The sequence below is a fragment of the Dermacentor andersoni genome, chromosome 9, assembly GCF_023375885.2.
Source record: "Dermacentor andersoni chromosome 9, qqDerAnde1_hic_scaffold, whole genome shotgun sequence".
In the NCBI taxonomy this organism is placed as follows: Eukaryota; Metazoa; Arthropoda; class Arachnida; order Ixodida; family Ixodidae; genus Dermacentor; species Dermacentor andersoni.
This window is the reverse complement of record NC_092822.1, coordinates 131904457-131922647: the sequence shown is the minus strand read 5'-3', so window position 1 is coordinate 131922647 and position 18191 is coordinate 131904457. Positions and strand designations below refer to the sequence as shown.

The window sequence follows — 18191 nt, the reverse complement described above, 5'->3', positions numbered from 1 at the left end:
GCTAGGTCGTCTGGCACCCGGGGCCCTTAGCTCTTCTGTCACCCCCCCCCCCCTACTGGCCCCGTGCACCCGGGGCCCTCGGCCCCCCGGCCCCCCCTGTTGCTACGCCACTGTGTGTCCGTCAGTCTTGCTTGCTTTACGCGAAGCTTTCCGACATCCTTCTCAAGGCATCCAGCTGCTCCACGTTGTGAAGCGGAAGGTCCCACGCGAAAACAAACCCGTGATGGACTGAACTGTCTACAGGACCTCTCGCAGGGACAGTGTTGAGGCAGCCTGTCATATCGCATCAGCCCTGCCGTCGTGGCCTTGACTGTTGCCATTTGATGCAAGCAATTTCGCGACGATCGCCTCATTGGTTAGATTGGTTAGAAGGGCTTCGTTTCCAAATCTATAGCAGTGCGCTTTTCACCGGCAACATCGTGCATTGCCAATGATCAGCAGGCAGATCAGCCATCTTCCGTTTCGGTGGCAAGTCAAAATTAAAAATTAAATTATGGGGTTTAACGTGCCAAAACCACTTTCTGATTATGAGGCATGCCGTAGTGGAGGACCGGAAATTTCGACCACCTGGGGTTCTTTAACGTGCACCTAAATCTAAGTACACGGGTGTTTTCGCATTTCGCCCTCATCGAAATGCGGCCGCCGCAGCCGGGATTCGATCCCACGACCTCGTGCTCAGCAGCCCAACACCATGGCCACTGAGCAACCACGGCGGGTGGTGGCAAGTCAAACGAGGCTGAGAAAGAATGTGGCCAGGAACGACTTCGACGCAACAAAGACTAGCACGAGCAACCTAATCCGTTCGTAGAATTGCACAGAACGAGGGCCATTGAATAAAGAACCAACTGTGAGGTCCGCGCGAACAATCTGGGAGCAGCGTTATCAGTGCAGTTGGCACGGTCCGTGTTTCGGAGGGTGGCCCGGCGCATAGCTACGGGCGCAGCCCGTTTGTGTTCGTAGGGGCAGGAGGGCGACGAGAGAGATGCGCGTGAGACTGCGTGCATCTCTTATGTAGAGAAGCACGCGGCGGCAGTTGGGGTGGCGGGCTTTCGTGCAGCGGCTCGCATTTCACTTCTTTTTAAGAATTTCGCATTCCATTACCTTTCGGCACGGACACCTAGCAACCAGACTTCATCGTTATAACCGATAATACGGGATGGGGACATTGTAGTAAGCGGGTTATTTCCCCATAGAAAACATAAAAAAGTTGATGGTGCAGCAGCTTTTCATTGTTATAACCAATATATTGTTATCTGCCGTGGTTGCTCAGTGGCTATGGTGTTGGGCTGCTGAGCACTAGGTCTCGGGATCGAATCCCGGTCACGGCGGCCACATTTCGATGGGGGCGAAATGCAAGAACAACCGTGTGCTTATTAGATTTAGGTGCACATTAAAGAACCCCAGGTAGTTGAAATTTCTGGCGACCTACTCTACGGCATGCCTCATAATCAGAAAGTTGTTTTGACACGTAAGAACCTAAATTTCAACCAATGTATTGTTAAAACTGGTATCGTTATAAGTGGCTTTGACTGTATTTGACAACGCAACAGCAAAGGCAGGCTCATCAGAAGTGATAGTACTGACCAGTAAATATGACACTAGGTGGCGTTAGTTTGCTGTACAGGAAAATGTACTTTCATGTAAACAGTGGCATGTGAGTATATGTGACACGGTAAATTAAGGTAAGTTAAAGGGACACTAAAGGCAAATAAGTTGACGTGGACTTCTTAAATACCGTTCCAGAAACCTCGCAGCGCTTGTTCCGTGCCAAGAAAGGACTTGGATTACGAGAAAATTGCATCCGAAGGGTCCGGAAACCTTTTTCTAAATTCACATCTCCCGCCTCGCAACCGGGGGAGTGGTGACGTTGCATACGCCATCACCGCCCTTTGCTGCTGTCGGGTGAGTAAAATGGCACCAAGCCAAGACAGAGCGGTGGATTCGCCGCTGCAGCTGCTTTTTGGTCAAGTGGCGTAGACCATTCAGGCATCCCGCGACATCACAATAAAGTTGAATTCGTGCTATTTGCAGTTTGTGCAAGTTTCGCGAGCCAGCAAAACCAGTGCAGCACTGCGCAGTAAAGAAACTGTTGAAACGCGAAGGCGTGGCTGGCACATAGTCGAGCGAAAACGAAACATTTCGACCGCCCGCATCGTTTTTAAGAGTAATTTCAATTAGTTCTTTTTTCTAAAAATGAAGTAGAACTGTACAAGTAGCATTTTATTCCATCTTATGATACAGTACAGTGATGTTTTTTGCAACGAGTGGTTGAGTACTAGTGACAGAATTTAACTGACGAGTGCTTTCGTCATCGGGCAAGGGCTTGAGTGTCCTGAATTTACCTCAGTTTCTCGATTACTAAGGCCCTGTTCACGATATTATTGACGCCTTAGAGATTCTCAAGCTCAAATCTATCACTTCAGCTTGACTTAATATTTGCCTTTAGTGTTCCTTTAAGGACCACGCGAAGAAAGATGGAACAAAGCATGTTAGGCTTAACGTTAAAAGACAGAAAGAGAGCACTTTGAATCAGAGAGCAAACGGGGAATGCCAATATTTTAATCGATATCAGGAGAAAAAAATGGAGCTGGGCAGGTCATGCAATGCGCCGGTTAGATAATCGTTGGACCTGTAGGGTTACAGAATGGGTACCAAGAGAAGGGATGTGCAGTCGAGGGCAGCAGAAGACTAGGTGGGGCGATGAAATTAGGAAATTCGCGGGCACTAGTTGGAATCGGTTGACACAGGACAGGAGTAATTGGAGATGTCAGGGAGAGGCCTTCGACCTGCAGGGGACGTGAAATAGGCTAATGGTGATGTGATGATGATGATTAAATTAATACGATACGCTTCTAGCATATCGATGCTGTAGATGAAAATCACATGTGAGTTGTCACAATTTTCGTCCATGGATGGCCACTAATTACGTATGGCATACAACAGTGCATTATTGGTGATGTTCAAGGCAATTGCTATGCCTTGGACGTGCATGTGTAATGTCATCTGAGCAGGGATTTGCAAGCCGACGATCATTGCAGCTAACCTGTAGGCGTTTGGTGGCACAATAGTAGCTTCAGGTCTTTCGTGCCGTGTTAGCGGTGGCCAACAAGACAGCTCTTTCGTGCTGCCAATTGGTCCCAGTTGTTCTTTGGGGACAGTGTCATTGCAAAGTGCAGAAAGCTTTTGCAGATGCATCTCCACCAGCAAAGAGTCCTGCCCTTTCACTTCAAGAACCGATGCACTTCCGAGCAAATTCAACTGCCACTTCAGGGTATCAATTTTGCTGTTATCTTGGTAGCACTGGTGCATGGTGCTCATGAAGTGATTCTCCTACGGTGTCTTCAAGTTCAGCACTGGCTGTGCTATAAAGTTCTCGGTGAACATCAACAGTGGCGCATCACTTTCTGTTTGTAGAAGACCTAAAACGGTGCAGTACTGCCATGCTCCCGTCAGTGACCACACATTCTGTCACACTGTTTTCGAATGCAGCACTAAAGTTAAGTTTAGAGCTGCAAATTTTGCACTTCGAGACACTAGTAAACACATTTGTACAGAGTTCACAAAGCTTGCGCACTTCCCATGGCAACAAAAATGGCGACGCTTTCTTTGTTTACGTTTTTTTTTTTTCACTGCGAAGCTGTTAGCCTCTCATTGGTTGGCATTTTTCATGTCCGTCCACGAGCAGAAATTATCATCATCATCAATGGCTTGTACCCCCCTAAGCAAGCAAAAATGCAATGGCTCATCCCCCTCGAATTGCAGAGGCTACAAGCACTCTGCAAAGTGAAGCAAACAATGCATACATTAATAATTGAAATCAGCCATACAACACACACAACAGCGCACATTTCAATACAGGACAAGGTCAAAACTACCATCTGAACCATAAATTATACAACAGCTTCGCTGGACATGCACTTTGTCAGGGCTGGAATGGGAAGGTTCGCTTCTACTTTTTTTTTTTTTCCTCTTGCGCTATAATGGCCAGACAACAATTTAAATTGTGTCAAGAACTGCCATGTAAGACAAGATGGTACATCATCAGAACGGCCAGTTGGTTGGGATTCATGGTAAGCGTTGTAACAGCGCACCCAAAACAAGGACAACAGAAGGAATAAACAGCGCTGTGTCGTCGTTTTATTCCTTCTGTTGTCCTTGTCTCGGGTGCGCTGTTACAACCCTTACCATGAGATGGTACATTACTGCGAACTTTTTTGGAAGAAAAACTATTTTTTTTATTTATGTTAGCCACAGAGAAGTGTGCCTGTGTGACCTACCGCTGGCAACGCCATTGCAAGACGCATGCATCTTCACTGTCTGCTTGGCAGTGCACCGAGTGCATTTAGTGTATTGCGTAGTAGCATTGGACGTGTGTCTAGTCAATAATTGGAAGCCTTTAATAGTCGATAACCCAAATGTGCCATTTTTTTGCCGCCTCATTGACCAGCGCCAAGAAAGTGTGCATGGCTCGCTGAAACTAGACTTCACGAAACCGGCCACTTGGTTGGCCCAGAAAGCTGTGCTCGTGAGCGGCCAAAAGTGATGCGGGCACGCAGGTGCCTGCACCACTCTGTGCCATTCGTCCTGGCACAGCACGTGCTGCTCGCGAATCACGCATGATGACGGGCACCGTGCGGCAGCGGGTGGCATATTTTCAAGCAGTAGCACCGGTGCTAGCTCAGCAGACAGCCGAACGAGACATCCACTCTGTTGCAGTGCTGCCTGCCAAAGATACAAAAATGCTGCTCGGTGTTGCCTGTCCCCTATCAGATGGTCATGCATAGGAGCTGGGGTTATTTATAACCACTTTGTAAAGAACAAAAGAAACCGCAACACATATGTTGGACAACTTGTTGATGGCAGCCCATGCAACTGTGTACGTGGTTGCCAGTACGCCACTGTTTTGTGCATAGGCTCTGTATGTAATTACGAGGTTCTACTGTACACACCGGTAATCGGACAAGGCGTAGCGTGTGCAAAAGCTATTTAACGCATCTTGAGCAGAAGCTGAAATGTTAGTGTCATCTACCATACCCGCGCTTGTATTAATGTCATCCTGTTTATGACAGGCCGCAGAAGAAAGGATACTTAAATGCATTGCTTCTCTATTAAATTGGATAAAAGAAAGCTGATATCTTCTGGAGGCATACTAGAAGAGATATTAAACATAAATTTCAGGCAAAGAATTCCTTTCTGCAGTTCATTTCAAGCCTGCTGGGGCAAGTAACGCTGCAAATGGTGTCTTACCATATCTACTGAAAATAATGGTTGAAGCGTTATTTTCAACTCCAATTTGTGAAGATTCACAGGGGTTCTAAGCTGTGCTTGTCATATATACGGAAGCAATGATGCAGAAGCACAGTACTTAAGCAGAACTGACGCTGGCCAACGTGAAGAAATCACTTTAGCACTTGGACTTCTTCGTCCCCGCATTGGAAGCTTGTTCAAAAGAACAGAAAGCGGGATGGGTGCAAGGTAATATGCAACTGAGCACATGACGTAGGTTGCAAACATTGTGGCCTCACGGTCAAAGCAATGACAACGCAGTGGTGGTGCTAACAAACAATACGGCATTTATTGTGCCTTTCATACAATAAGCAACCTAGCCGTATTACAACGAATGGAACGTGCCGATGGACACTGATGGAGATGCGTACGAGCGAATGGAAAAGGGCCATCCCGCAAAGTAACCCGAGTGTGTAGGTGGACCGTGCATGCAGAGTTCCCACATCCACAGCAGCTCGCTCCTTGCTGTCGGGAAGCAGAACACTCGCTCCGTCTCTCGTCTACTGCCGTCGTAGATGGTACGCAAGGTAGCCAAGGGCATCATTCACACTGGCATAGTCTCTTTTTTTTTCTTCTGCATGGTAAACATTGTGTAACCAGTGTAGTGACATTTGTAAGGCACATCAGCAGTGCTTCTATTTTTTATTTATTTAGAGTGCCCTGAAGGCCCAAGGGTGCATTGATGGGGGGGTAGTACAATTCCTACAGTGGTTTCAGAATGCCTTTTTAACAAAAACAAGAATGAGTAAAAACACGTGGAATGATTGAAGTAGTGGTGAAGTTGTTGCACATAACAAACCAGGTTAAATGCTGTCCACCTCGTAAAGATACTGTTCGAGTAAAACTTGCACACTTCTAATTGCTGTAGTGGAACATGGGATGAAAGAAAGAAATGCGTAGAAGACAGTTTGCAGATCCAACGCAATTCAAATGATGCAGTGGCTTGCTTGAGTTCGTGATGTAGCAGCAGTAGTGGACGACACAGCCTTGTCGCTTGTAGTTGCCAGGTTGAAGGGACTGTGTAATCATGATACTTGTATGCACCACAGCAGGTTTCAGCCTTCTATACCTTTTGTGCCACTTGCCCATTTGCGGGGACAGCAGGGCGCATGTGAAATTGCCAAAGACAGACCCTGCAACCCATATGTAATACCATCTTTTACTCTTTCGTTACGGCTGGTGTTCTTCTACTAACAACAGTCTAAAATTAGGATTTAACTATTTGCAAAATTTTACAATTTCTGGCTCACTCAAAAAATAAAACTTTGAGAGGACGCATTTTCAAAACTAGGCTCCAATGCTCCTAGCACTTCTTCTGTAAGAAGACACAAAATTTGCTCTTTGTTGACTCGGCAACAATCTTTTAGTGACAACAGCAGTGAAGACACAGAAGCTCCTCTCGGGTTGCCACTATTCCAATCCTATGTGTACGCTGTTCCAACGATTTCTCAAACAACGGTAGATGCTCATGAGTGCATGTTATTTTGATCATTGTGTTCCACTAATATCAAGCGCAACTTTATATTCTCCGCCGTGGTTTGCTTTTATTCGACAGCACATCCGCCGCGTGAGCTTTCCACTCGCACAAGAGCAAGCAGTCGATTTCACACCGACCTTCAACTGAAGCTTGACTAGCTGCCTAAGCACTTGCATTTCAATTTCGAGCACCGCCTGTGCAAGTGCTATGTAATAATGGGCAACACTCCACAGCACTGAACAGGTACTGAACAAAGAATGTGGCGGCACCAGTTGAATGCATGTGCTAGGCCGCCTTGCTTGCATAGAAAGGCTGATCAAAGACAACAATCAAGTGTGAGGAGGCTTCTGCACACTCCATCACCATTGCCTTGTGAGCCTAAGGAATGTCGTAAAAAACAAACCAGGTGCAAGCAAAAACAAATGAGTAAAAACAAATGCTCCCTGCACAATAGGAACTTGCCCATTTTCACATTTGCAAGGCTACTACTTTTCTGCATTGTTTTTTTTACTCTGAGTACTTGTACTAAAAATATTTCATTATTACTTTCATTTTGTTCCTTGAGGCGCTGCTTTGCAGTATCACGTAAGAATTCTCAAAACTTGTCTGGGCAATTATTACTGCTATACATCCTCTCAAAACACCAGCGATCATGCTATAATTTTATGTATCACAGTGTACATTGTGACTACTATGTCTTGAAATAAAATGTAAAATGTAAAAGCACTGAAAATGGCCACATTTCTAGCATTAAAGTGAAATTACGATGACTTGTCTAAACTAAGAGTTCAAGTTCCCTTTGAAATCTCGTATTGTGAAAATATCCCTGGATAATGCATTTAAATTTTTTGTTGCTGACACTAAGAGTGAATTTCAAAATTTTGCGGTTTGTTCTAGTGGAGGTGCTATTTTATGTAGATGATTAATACAGGAAAAAGTAATCTGTGCTGGAAGAATTTGCAATACTGCAAAAGATGATCGACTATGATAGAGAGAGAGGAAAAATGACAAGCAAGAAAGCTTTTCAGTGCAGCGCTTAGATCTACAAGACCAAGAAAATGCTTTCGAGTGCTGAAGAGCCGGAAAAGTCAGTGCGCAGCCTTGTTTTATTTACAGATTCGATTTGCTCCATTAGATTTTTCTGGTGAGGGTTTCACAATACTGGTGCATATGCCAAAACCTGAAGTATATTAAGACGACTTAACTGCACAGCGGGCTCTGAAGGGCACTGCAGTGAAGGGTTCCTAGTTAATTTTAACATGTACGCAAACCACAGTACGTGTGGCAGAGTCGGACTGGCCATGGCACCTTGTGTATAGCGTTTATCTATGTGGGCACAAAAAACAGCATTATCCCTCCAGAGAAAAGTGTATAATAGCTGTGTAGTATTCACCTACGGGGCAGAAAGCTGGAGGCTTACGAAAAGGGTTCTACTCAAATTGAGGACGACACAAGGAGCTATGGAAAGAAGAATGATGGGTGTAACGTTAAGGGATAAGAAAAGAGCAGATTGGGTGAGGGAACAGACGCGAGTTAATGACATCTTAGTTGAAATCAAGAAAAATAAATGGGCATGGGCAGGACATGTAATGAGGAGGGAAGATAGCCGATGGTCATTAGGTGTTACGGACTGGATTCCAAGGGAAGGGAAGCGTAGCAGGGGGCAGCAGAAAGTTAGGTGGGCGGATGAGATTAAGAAGTTTGCAGGGACGACATGGCCACAATTAGTACATGACCGGGGTTGTTAGAGAAGTATGGGAGAGGCTTTTGCCCTGCAGTGGGCGTAACCAGGCTGATGATGATGATGAAAAACAGCTCCAGTTATTGTCATGATTGCGTATGTGCCAGTGTTCTGTAGTACCACCATAATCATGAGGCATCGTGGGAAGTTATTGAAGCTTTCTGGATTCTTAAAACAAAAGGGCATGTGGATTAGACAGTCATCTATTTCACTCTGAAAAAGGAGGAGATTGCATTCCTTGATCACTCTAAACATAGTTCATTGTCCCAATGTGTGTCACTGTCGTTTCTTGCTTTCTTGATTTCCTTTTGCTTTATTCACTGTTGTTCACACTATGTATGCCACGTATCGTTTCCAATAAAGCTTCAGTCGTCATCTCTCGATGCTGTGCGCTGCACTCCCTGTGTGTTGTTGTGCATCGGAAGGTTTTCCCTGTTGTTTCTCTTCAGCTGACATATCACATTCTTCCTCAGAACGTCAGTTTGAATGAGGAGCTTGTAAATGAAAAACAGCTGCTTTCACTTAATGCACCACAACAATGACAATAATGGGAACAGCACATTACCAGGTAGATTTATGTTCGTTCAAGTGTGACACCGCAGCACTGCGCATTGTTAGGGATGCAAACGTGATGATACTGCCCAAATAGATTGCCTAGTCTAAATGGATATAACAAATTTTTATACAGGCTTCCTAAAAGCAAGACATCTTTATTCATGGCTAAAGCTTATTGAACACAAGTTATGTGCTGGCTCAGGAGCTGATTCAAGAGAACTGCTTCTTGGCTTAGTTGGTCTTGGCTGAAAGACCGAATAACAGTGACACAGGCAGCACTTCCAGCAGATTTATTTAAGAGCCCTGGATAAAGCAGTTGGAAGTTTCGCCCGAGTTTTTTATGTGCCTTGTGCGTGTGTCTTACTTCTGGCAAGTATGTCTTTCAGGAGCTGATGCTTCTCCTGCAGCAGAATCGTCCAAAACAGCCCTCAAGTACATCGGTCTCATTCCCTTGAGACTCTATTACAAGTGTCATCTGAACTAAAATGAACATTCAACAATGTCAAATGGTAAAATTTCAAAGCGAATACAAAATGAATAGCAGTGGCTGTTTGATTCCTGCTCAGAATTATATTTGCACACCATTATACATTAAGTGCAGATTTATTTTTTTGCACTTGATCTTGGTGTCCCTGAGTCTTTTTGTTCTATGAGAAGCCTGGGCGATAAGGAGGCGATTCAGGTCTGAAAAACGCACAGAAATTTTCTGTTGACCGGGTAACGCAAGCACAGACATAGCACCTCTGGACGTGATCTGGATGTGTGACTAGGATATGCGATGGTGTGTACACTGAGAACAACAAAAATAGGCCACTTTGTTGTGTGCAGGATTTTCATGAAACTTGTGCCATGCCCTCTCCTGGGCATTTTAGTTGTGTGCAGCAAGCGGTCAGATTGAAATGTGTGCATTTTCTGCACACTAGCATGTGCACTAGCTGGCCTGCACTTGCTGCTCATGATATCAACACAGCAGTAGCACTGTGCAGACATCTTGACAACTGTTGGTTATGCTCTTATTGCCATGAGTAACTCTCCAACGTATCTACTGGCCCAAAGGCTCTGGTACCAATGCAGCCGTCATAATAGAACTGCCTTCTTATTTTATTTACCAACAGTTGTGTGGCACACAAATGTTTGTAATTGTTCTTAGTTAAGCACTTTGACATATTTGCTGCAAGTAGGACTCGAGAAGGAAGGCCATGTTGACAATTCGGCCTAAATCTCGAGTAGAGCAGCACGGCACATTTGCCCACACAGTGCAAGGTGTCAACCACATTACAGTGAGATAACTGTTCCCGGCAGAAGCAAGAATGAACTGCATATGTGTTAATGGAAGCATACTGTCACGCTTTTCCACACGCTTGAAGGCGATCGCATCAGGAAACTGTTCAGAGATGGTAAGAAGGTATCCATCCAAGTCATCGTTCGTATCTTGCATGCTTGCTGACGGAAGGCGAGATAAACGGTCAGCATCGGTGTGAGAGCGACCACTCTTGTATGTGATGGAGGAGTAAAACATCTTTATTAATAATATTTGAATGGCGAGAGCAGTGTGGGAGGAACCCTCAGTCCAGGGTCCCTAAGATGATTCCGGCGATGTTTCGAGCCCGTTGTATCGCAGCTCGGAGGACCTCGGGAGGTCCGTCACGGAGGGCATTGTCCCACAGCTCTTTGTTGCGTAGGGGGTAAAGGAGAGTTGGCAAGGGAGGAAAGAGGTTTGCAGTGCACTCAAGCGTGACGTGGAAGATTGTGGGCGAGTTGCCACAGCCAGGGCAACGATCTGCATAACAGTGTGGGTAGAATTTATTGAGAGAGACAAGATTTGGAAAAGTTGCGGTTTGTAAGTGGCATAATGCCACTGCTTCCTCCCGCGAGAAGGACGGCGGTGGTGCAGTGTGGGTGCAACAAATGCATGTATAATGACGGAGTATGTCTTTGTAACGGAGCACGGGATCCCCCCACTCTGAACTAGTCGCCTCACCACGTCGAGTCGCCCGGAGGGAAATTTCTCGGGCAACCACATGTGTGCGTTCAGTACCCGGCAGCGAGGTATGACCAGGCGTCCAAAGTAAGTGGATGCGGGGAGATGTGGTTGGTGTATTTTGCGGGATCTGTTTGAGAATTTGGTGCGCCGCTCTCAGGATGCCATGTCCTGATAAGAACGCCCGGCATGCCTGTTGCGAGTCTGTCAATATATACACTTCCTCAGGAACACGGATGGCGTATCGAATTGCAAGAGCAACACCGAGAATTTCTCCGTAAGCGGCATTTGTTCCGCGCATTGGCGCAGAGTCTCTCAGGGATTCGATGCCATCCAAAACTACCGAGGTATAGCCCTCTTGAGTGCGTGATGTGTCCGTGTATGAAGTATGTGTTTCCGGGATGTTTGCAAGCATGCGGCCAATGTATCGTACACGGGCTTTGCGCCGCCCTTTGTCATGCTCGGGGTCCATATTACATGGCAATGGATGAATACTTAGTGCTTGGCGTATCGCTGACGGCAAGATCGTTGGACCGGTTTCAGACTCAAGGGGTGGGACAGAGTATCCTAGCCGTGTGAGAAGATGGCAGCCAGTAGGAGTGAGTAGGCGATGGCTGACCCAATGTGCCTCTAGCAGCTCGCCTAATGTGTTATGTTTCCCTAAGTTAAGGATACGGTGTATGGAAGTATAATTGGGGAGGCCATGGGCCAGCTTCGTCGCTTTGCGAATCATTGCGTCTACGCAAAGTTGTTGCGCTTGGGTCAACCGCTGAAATGGGAGGTGGTATGTAAGGCGGCCGATCACGCATGCTTCCACCAAGCGCAGCAGGTCCTCTTCTGGAAGGCCCGAGCGCCTGTTGGAGACCCTCCGGATCATGGCCAGAATTTGCTCAATCTGTCTGGATAGAAGGGAAACAGTGTAGTTTGACCTGCCATCCACTTGGACGTGTAGGCCGAGGATACGAGCACGATTAACCTGTGGTATCGGTGTGCCATCCACGTGCACAGTGATAGGGGGAGTAGAGGAACGGCTCCGGGGGCGAATGATTATGAGCTCCGACTTTTCCGGAGCACATCTTAAGCCGCATTTTCTCGCGTACTCGGAAACTGTATCGACTGCTTGCTGCAGTCAGTCCTGGATGGCTCCGTTGGAACCCTGTGTCGACCAGATAGTAATGTCCGCATAAATAGCGTGGGCGACATCAGGGATCTGGTCGAGTAGCCGGGGGAGCCCTGCGAGCGCGATATTGAATAGAGTAGGAGAAAGAACAGCCCTGGGGTGTCCCACGTCCTACAAGGCGAATCGTACCGGATCGATGCGGTCCCATTCCTACGGTGGCTGTGCGATCTCGAAGAAATGCATGGATATAGTTGTACATACGAATTCCACAGTGTGAATGTGCAACATTGCGAAGGATGAGGTCATGTTCAACATTATCGAATGCCCCTTTTAGGTCTAAGGCGATGAGTGCTCTCGTTTGGGCGGACGACGGAGGTCCTATGACTTTCTCCCGCAATTGTAAAAGCACATCTTTGGCAGACAGATGAGCCCGATATCCAAATCGAGAGTTAGAAAAGAATGATTTTTCTTCAAGGAAGGGCTACAGACGCCGCAAGAGTACATGCTCCATGAGCTTACCAATTCAGGATGTTAGGGAGATGGGTCGTAAGTTTTCAACCTTAACAGGCTTGCCCGGTTTGGGGATCAGTGTGATGTCGGCGTGTCGCCATGCTTGGAGAAGCATGCCCTTGCGCCAGCAATCATTGAAGATATGGGTGAGGTGGCTAATATCCGCGTCACTGAGGTTACGAAGGGTGGCGAATCGGATGTGGTCAGCTCCCGGTGCCGTGTTGCAGCGTAGGTCTTGTAGGACCACCCGCACCTCATCAGATGTGATGTCTGCATTGAGCAATTTGTACGCCTCGCCTACATAAGGATAGTCAGGGTACTGCGGCGGCGGGCCTGTGGGTATGAAATGCCTCTCTAGCTCTCTGAGGAGTGTCGAGACATCGTCCCTGTACTCGTGCATTAGGATGTGCAGCTGTTGAAATGTTTTTCCTTTTGTTGTGGTGGGATCTGCAAGTGAGCGAAGAATCGACCACGTTTTTGCTGTGCTCAATGTACCTGAGAGGCGATCGCAAAATCCTCGCCAGTTATTCCTCGTAAGGATCTCTGCATACTCCTGAGATTCCTGTGTAATTTGATCTATACGTTTCCTAAGTTTTCGGTTGAGGCATTGTCGTTTCCATCGTCGTGTCAACCCTCTGCCGGCGTTCCAAAGATGAAGTAAATGCGGGTCTATGGCTGGTGTCTCGGTTGTGGTGCGCAGTGTGCTCGTGGCGGCCTCTAGAGCTTGTGCGAGAGAGTCAAGCCAGCGTTCGTACCCTTGGCGCTCAGGTGGGTGCTGGCGACGTTCCCTGAATTTCGCCCAATCCGTTATACGCACATTTCGCTCGGGCCTGTGCGCACCCCATAATGACAAGGTGGTCGCCACAATGTAGTGGTCACTACTAAGGTGCTCCTCTAAAGGCCCGTGCGCAACGACTGGGCCAGTATTGCGCACGAAGGTAAGGTCAGGGCAGGTGTCACGAGATACGCTGTTGCCTATCCAAGTGGGGTGCTCCGAGTCGGTAAGCAGTGTGTATCTCATGTTGCAGATGGCATTCCATAAGCGGGTCCCTTTTGCCTGCGATTTAACGTAACGCCATGCAGTATGCGGAGCGTTAAAGTCACCGGCCACCACACAAACCCGTCCAAACCTACCAAATTCTGTTAGTAGGTGCTGAAAACAGTGCGTTCGCAAACGGGGGGAACTGTATGCATTGAATATAAACAGACTCTCGCTGCGTTTACCTTGCATAAGTATTTCCAATATTTGGTGAGGAATGTCAATGTTAGTGGTATGCATGCAACATGTAACATGTTTCGCAACTAAGGCTCCCACAAGAGCAGAGACACCCGAGAGCGTGCTGTAGCCGTATAAAGAAGGGGTGCAATTGACTTCCTGTAAGAGGATGACATCGGGAGGGTTCGTGGATGTGGCGATATACTGCTGTAGGGAACCTCGTTTTTGGCGGAATCCCCTACAATTCCACTGCCCCCCCACTACTTGCTCCGCGTAACGCGGCGCCATCATCATCGCGAGAGGAAGCAGGTGGTCGTGCATAGGGATGCGGGCGCCAGGTGCCCACATTTGAAGGTTGCAGCCGAGAGCCTTGGTCGGAAAGCGCGCTTTCATTGTTACCGCTAAGCTCAGGAACTTGCATGCGTGCGAAAGTGCACTCTATACATGATTTCGCTTGCTCCATAATCCCTATTTGAAGGGTCTCCATTTGGCGTTCTATCCTGTCCAGAGCCGCCTGCATACTAGTGCTCATGTCTGCCACCAGCGCGTCCATTTATTTTTGCAGGTGCTCACAGCGCGCCTCCATGTCACGACGTAGGCGGGCTATTTCTATTAGACGATCGGGATTTGATAACGAATTGGTAACAGGGGAAGGGCTAGGGAGAGATTTACGGGGCGGAGCGAGCTGTGGGGTACCCTCCGCCCGACCTACCTCCCGAGGCGCCTCCATTGCTGTTTTCTTCTCCGGGGTCCGCTGCACCCCTGAAGGAACCAGGGTCCCCTTGGCTGGGGCGTTGGTCTGCAGGGCCTTCTTGTAGGGTTGTTGGGAAGATGGGGAAGGAGGGCGCTTCTCTGGGAGGCGCACCGATGCCTCGCGGGATCGGGACTGAGACTTAGAGCGGGTCCGGAACTTGCGACGGGATCTCGCACGTGTCTCCGACCGGTCTTGTCTGGTCTCCTTCGTTGGGGCACGCGACGTTCGGGTCTCCGCCATATCTGTGGTAATGGTCGGGTCGCTGGATGGTTGGAGTTCACGCTGCTCTTTCTCGAGAGCTTTCCGCACCCAAGCTTTATTCAGTGTCTGCCTAGCACACCGCGGGCAGTTTGTATCCGCTGTAGGGTGGGCCCGTCACAGGATCTGCAGTGTGGGGTGCACGGACGTGACGGGGTGGGGTTGTCAGTCCTGCACGTCGTGCAAATGACCATGTGCGGCATAAGACAGTAATCAGCCCAATGGCCGAGCTTGTGACATATCTTGCAGACCAGTTGGCGGGTTCGATGGGGGTAGCAGCGGAGTTCTGCACCATAGAAATGCACGTAGCGAGGCACTTTAAGTCCTTCAAATGTTACCAACGCAACGTTGGTTTGACCCATCTTGAAGTATTTGAGTTCCAGGAGCCAAAAGCTCATCCACTAGCTTGGAAGACGGTGTACCGGGCAAAAGACCAGGAACAATTCCCTTGCATGAGTTGTCTGGGGCTGCAAAATAGGTTGTGATGGGATAGACCCGCTGACCAAGGTTCAGCTACCTCACCTTGTACAATGCGTCGGCTACGTATGACTGGGGTGTGCTGATGATTTCCAAGTTCTGCTGAGGTCGCAGTCGGAATATGATGTCCTGACGATCGTCGGTGGTCAAGCCGGCTGCACTCCATAGAGCACTGGCGAGTTCTGGACGCGTCCACTTATCGAAGCAAAGTCCTCCGTGAGGCCGCAGAATTATCTTTTCGTCGTGCAAAGGAAGTTGAGGCAGGTTCTGATTCCGACTGCGCTTGCGTACGGTAGGCTGGGAGGCGTCCGGAATGCCAGAGATGTTCTCGGAAGGTTGCGTCTTAGCGTGCGTTTGACGGATGCGTCGCTTATGTATGACTGTCTTCCAACAGCCACCTGTGTCGTCGTCAGTTTTGTCGTCGTAAACGTTCGGGGTAGCATCCTCCTCCATCCTTTCCCCGGTCGGAGTGTCCACCTCTCGCTGTTGGGAGGGAAAATTGGCGACGATGGGATCGGCGGCCACTCCCGCGGTATCCACCTCGGGCGTCTTCGTTGTTGTCGAGGAACGCGCGGCGGCGTTCTCCGTCGCCGATTGCGTCTTCTGCTCGTTGGAAAATGACGTTGCGGTAGATAAATGCTCCATCGAAACAGAGCGGTGAATTCGCCGAAGGCCCTTTGCACGCCCGTTTAGAACGTGGGCCTCGGAAGAGCTGGTCGCTTGGCGCTCTTGGTTCATGGTGTAGAAAACACGCCAAGGCAGGGGCAGCCGCGTTGGAACTGCTTCAGAGCTGTAGAGGCGCGGAGAGCGGCAAAAAATCCCGCGAAGAAAAGGCGGTCGGTGAGAAACGGCGAGAAAGCCGCTTCCCATACGACTCCCGGCGAAAGCGGCCCGGGCAAGGGCGGTCAAGGGCGGTCGGTGAAGGTCGAGTCGTCTCGGTGGTTGCGGAGCGCGCCGACGACACGACCGTTCACTTCGGCCGACTGATTGGAACTCTTCTATGTGATGGAAAAGTCGCATTCTTGAAGCCGTAATGACCACCGAGCTAATCGGCTAGCTGGATCACGTAGTCCAACCAACCAACAAAGAGAATGGTGGTATCACTATCGTGAAGTGGCAGCCGTACAAGTATGATGGAAACTTAAATGTTGTGGGTAGCAAAGACTACCGCGAGGCATTACTATTCAGTTACGACGTAGTAGTTCTGGGTAAACCCGCAAGGTGGAGAGAAGTAATGAATAACTATAACCCCTTACTACTCAGTTACGTTATAACTCCACTCAGCCTTGGTAAGAGTACGGCTTGCATAGGCGATGACTTGGCGTCCGCCATGTATCTGTACGAGTACATCTCTGATGCCCAGACCGTTAGCATCGGTGTGAAGCTCAGTTGTGGCCTCAGGATCAAAGTGGCACAAAATTGGAGCTGAGGTGAGCAGAAATTTTATTTGACGGAATGCAGACTCACACTCGATAGTCCATGTAAACGGTGTGTCCTTTTGAAGGAGTGTTGTGACACCGTTTATAAAGCTTTTTTAGTTTCGAAACTGCTCCTTCCAAAGCGGGCGCGTTTTGCGCCTAGGCACTGAGATGGCGCTGCGGTCGAAGTTTGCGCTACGCTAGGCACGCTGCCGTGCAAGCAACGTTGCTGCCGACGCTGCAGTAGACGTGGGCATTTGCATCACGTTTTCTTGTCGAGTGGTTCTGATTTTTTCCCTGTAAGTGTGTGTCCGTTATCGTGAGTAGTGCACAAGATGAGCTTCAGCAGCTTTCGGTGTATGGTATGGTGTGGTCGGTGTGGGCACTCATGTTGCCCTTAATTGGGACCTGCAAGTATGCAAGTAACGTGGGCTGCCGCTCTTGTATGCCAGATTTTTTAAATTTTTAGCTGCCAGAAGGTAGGTGGTGCGTGTGATTTATTTTCGTTACATTGTGTTAGGACTGGGCAAACAAATGCCAACATGTTTCGTGCCGGGATGCACCAGCGGGCACCGGCGCAACACAGAAGAGGCACTTCTCTCCGCCGACCGATCCGCTTCTCCTTGCAAAGTGGTAGAGAGCGATACCCCACGCAGACAAAGTGTTGGGGAAAACATGCAAAGTGTGCGACGCGCACTTCCAAGCAGGGGACATGGTGAAGTCGTATAAACATATGATCAACGGAAAAGGGATTGAAATTGAGCGCGGAGTATGGTCTCTCAGGAGTGATGCAGTTCCTACCATATTTCCCAATCTCCCGCAGTACTTATCCTCAAATCGTAAACGGAGAAAATCTCCGAAAAAGAGAGCAAGTGTCGCAACAAACGCAGGGGCAACTCAGAGCGACGCTGCAGAGGACACCGCACAAGAGCAACCGGAGCCCGTGCAAATCAGCTGTTTGAATGTTAATGAGTTGGCGGAAAAGAGCGCGTCTTAGCGGTTGCCTCGACAGTGGAGATCGGCAGCTCTTGAAGATTAAATGGACAGCGATCAGAGATTTTTTTTTTTTTTTACGAGGCAGGAATGGAGGGAGAGGTATACACAATACTGAACAGTGTCGTAGTTCGCAAGGACATGAGCTACGTAGTATCTTCCCGCGGAAAACTGGTGCCGACGTTCCCTGTGGATATGGCTATCACTTAAAATCACATAAAATGACGATCTTGACCTCCTGCATTAAGTGCAAAAGGGATACAGTGGCTTCACAAGACTTTCTACCTCCTGAAGCAATGCTTGTGATTGAACGCGAATTTGTGTCTGGCAGCCTTGTTTGTCCTTCAAGGGAACTGTTTAGCTGCGTGAAAAGCATAGAAGAGACCATTGTGCAAGCATGACAAA

The 18191-nt window shown here is 48.3% G+C and overlaps 1 protein-coding gene across 11 annotated transcripts in view; it reads left to right on the top strand.

The window, feature by feature from the left end:
• The window catches only part of LOC126529707 (uncharacterized), a 117740-nt gene that overhangs the window by 46417 nt on the left and 53132 nt on the right, over positions 1–18191 (top strand). The window contains exon 3 of one of the 11 annotated variants that reach the window (XM_072284300.1): positions 1744–8885. The exons of the other annotated variants lie outside the window; for them this stretch is intronic. The gene's annotated coding sequence lies outside the window, so the exon portion shown is untranslated. Of the gene's footprint in view, positions 1–1743; positions 8886–18191 lie in introns of those variants that run through there. 11 annotated transcript variants of the gene reach the window in all.